Raw genomic sequence first — 3,583 nt, 5'->3', positions numbered from 1 at the left:
TTCCTTAATTTGGCAAGTTTAAGTAGCACCCCACACCTCTACCCTTAGCAGAGATGGGGGCTCCAAACACGGTGTAGAGAAAACGAATGGAGGCTAGCTTTATGCACATTGGAGTAGCACGTGTCTCAGGCAGGCTCCATGCTCTCCTCAGCCAGCTCAGGAAAGGAGAGCTGCCATGTATGTTATGGGGTAAGATTTAGTCTAGGAAGTGGACCTGGCCCAACTGGGAGGAGCTCAGGAAGCAAAAATCTGGACAGAGAAGTGAGATAATCAGAGAAAACTCCCTGTCCAGATCCCCTGAAGTGGTGGCTGGGTGGGCTGATCAGAGCTGGCCACGCGCTGGCTAGTCACTAGGAGAACAGTAATTGCTTGTATGGGTTAGAAGTGGGGCGAGGGGTGCACTAGAGATCCACAGCCACATGGCTGGTGCGAGATTGTCATTCAGATGGGCCAACGATCAGGAAAAAGAGCTGGACAAGGGAGGGATGCAGCGAGGATAGGCTGAAGCCACTGGACACCCCCTTCCAGCTGCCACCATACCAGTCTGCAAAGAGCTTTCGAGCCTACAGGTCACTACTTCCCGTCTGCCTCTCAAATCTCATGCAGGTGTCTCTGATAGCCAGCTCTCACTCAGACATGGAGGGAAGGGGACCCTGGAACACATCAGAACCAAGATCTCTGACTTTTTAAATTTTGGCTGTGCTGCATAGCATGTGGGATCCTAGTTCCCCAACCAGGGATCAAACCTGTGTCCCCTGCATTGGAAGTGTGGAGTCAACCACTAGACCACCAGGGAAGTCCCCCAAAGGCCTTGACATTTGCTTGGGCTGCTGAGGTGGCCGCCCTCTCTGCTCTCATCTCCTGACCGCAGGTCTCCCCAGGCTCACCTGTCTTCTCATCATCTCCATGTCCCCCAACATGGACCCTCCTGGTTTCCTGAATTCCTGGATCATTGACCCTTCTGTTCCTTAAAAGTGGCTACAGAACAATCCAGGGACTTCCCTGGTGGTCCAGTGGTTAAAAATCTCTCTGCCAATGCAGGGGGCATGGGTTTGATCCCTGGTCCGGGAAGATCTCACGTGCCATGGGGCAACTAAGTCCATGCATCACAAATGCTGAGCCCGTGAGCCTAGAGCCTGTGCTTCACGGCAAAAGAAGCCACCACAATGAGAAGCCCTCAACCACAGCTAGAGAGTAGCCCCTACTCGCCACAAATATAGAGAAAGCCCATGCAGCAATGAAAACCCAGCACAGCCAAAGATTAAAAAAAAAACAAAAAACCAACACAGTACGTAGTATCTACATTTCCATCCTCCTCAGAACAGCTCAAAGCTTATTAGACACACGGAAACAGGGCAGCATCAAAGTCGGTTGAATCCAAGGAAAGCCAGGACAAAAGCTGACTCTGAGAGCAGATCTAAAATTCTCGTTACAGATGAAGCATCTGTCACGTGGTAGTTGGCATGGGACAGATTCTCTGATGAGCAACACAGTTCGTGACCCGCACATGTTCCATTCCTGATACTTGCACTTCCGCCCAAACGCCCACTCTTCCTCAGCAGACAGCTCTTGAGCAGGTCCTGCCATCCCCAGTGACTCCACGAACAACAGCAGGATACGGGAAACAAGAGGGTGGGAAATACCACTTTCTGTTTGGCTCGGACTTAGCTTCTGAAGAACCCTTGGCACGTCTATAACTCTTCTTTCAGCCACGATGGAGCACAGTCAAATGAGCTGGCTGAGTTGTGAAAGAGTAACGTGGTTCAACTTTATATTTTCTGAGCAAGACTTAAAAGATCCCCAAAGTATGGACGCCCTGCAGCCGGCACTTTCTGCAGAGTCACAATTGCCGTTCCTTGGACTGGCTTCTTTTCTGGCTGATTCATGTCGAAAATGCCAGACACCAGCTTTACAGCCCACCCTGGTGCCAGGTCCTGGGTTTATGGCCTCATCCTGGCTAACAGGCTCAGAGGGAAAGTCGTGGGAAGGCTTTTCTTTCTAATAAAGAGAAATGCCCTTTTTCTGTTGTTTGGAGATACAATGTGGGGGACTTCCCTGGTGGTCCAGTGGTTAGGATTCAGCGCTTCCACTGCAGGGAACGTGGTTCCATCCCTCGTCAGGGAACTAAGATCCCACATAACATGTGGTGTGGGGAAAAAAAATTATAATGAAGACACATAGGGCAACCATGGTGGGTGGGCGACAGCCCTCGGGAAAGTCAAGCGAGTCACAGAGAAGCTGGGCTCACAGCAGTGACATCGTAAGTTGAGACTCCTGACCCATCTATGTCTCGGCCACTCACAGCTGAGCAGAGACGCACGTGTTCCAGGCACTCTCCTCCAGTGTTCTGTTCCACGCAGACTCACCTCCAAGCTTTATACCATCTCAGCATTCCCAGTTTTGCAAGGAATCCACTGCCCTACGACATTCAATCCACTGAGGCCCCCAGCAGTCTGCCCTGGACCTTCAGGCTTTACTTTCATTCTCCTGGTCAGATTCTGCGGACTCTTGGCTTTGCTACTTTCTCTTGTCAAAGATTTGCAGGCCAGGTAGTCTTTTTCATTCATTGTAGGCGTGGGAGGTATTAACACACGTTGACCTTTGCTCTCCTTCTGAATACGACTTCCAGTTCTTGCCCAGAGCATTTTTGTATCCCTGGTAACCTCATGCTCCAACCTGATACTGTCAGCCAGGACCACCCCACACCCACCGCACCTGTCCCACTGCTCCCCCTACAGGCCTCAGAAGGATAAATGGAGACCGTGACGTCTGGCCCAGAAGACTGCAGGAAAACCTCTTGGGATTTTTCTAGATTTACAATATATGCTCCTTTATGTGAGTCCTTCGAGTTGAATGTATGTCCACCACAAAAGAAGGAACGGTGAAAATCAGATATAATGCCAAGAAGAAATCAATTCCTACAGGAGGAATAATATCAAATTCATCAGAGACTTAAGACATTCTTGTGTATCAACCCTAATCAAGTATTTCTTTGCTTGGCAGTCTTCTGCAATAATAATGGTAGCAATACTGATACTGTTGATGGATAATTGATTCAACAAATAATTCTTATCATACTTCATGGAAGAGACTGTCTTTATTAACATAAAGAATGTAATCAAATTTTCACTGTAGGCACAGTTGAGAATTGTACTGGCATTTATTTCAAAGTTAAACACTAATTTCAATAATTATTTATGCTATAATTAAGGCATCCAGTCAGCCTTGAGTTTGTGCATACTTCATAATGGGCTTCCCAGGTGGCATTAGTGGTAAAGAACTCTCCTGCCAATGAAGGAGATGCAGGAGACACGGGTTTGATCCCTGCACGGAGAAGATCCCCTGGAGAAGGGCATGGCAACCCACTCCAGTATTCTTGCCTGGAGAATCCCATGGACAGAGGAGCCTGGTGGGCTACAGTCCATGCGGTCGCAAAGAGTCAGACACACTGAAGTGACTTACTTCATAATAAAAAGCACGTATACTTCATCATAAAAAGTAAGCAGGATCTGGGGCATGAATTTTGTTCATCACCCTTCTTGGTCGAAGACTTCAGTCTTGGCTCAGCTCTGACATTAAATAC

Source organism: Bubalus kerabau, chromosome 21, assembly GCF_029407905.1.
Source record: "Bubalus kerabau isolate K-KA32 ecotype Philippines breed swamp buffalo chromosome 21, PCC_UOA_SB_1v2, whole genome shotgun sequence".
Classification (NCBI taxonomy): domain Eukaryota; kingdom Metazoa; phylum Chordata; class Mammalia; order Artiodactyla; family Bovidae; genus Bubalus; species Bubalus kerabau.
Note: the sequence above shows the minus strand (reverse complement) of the source record.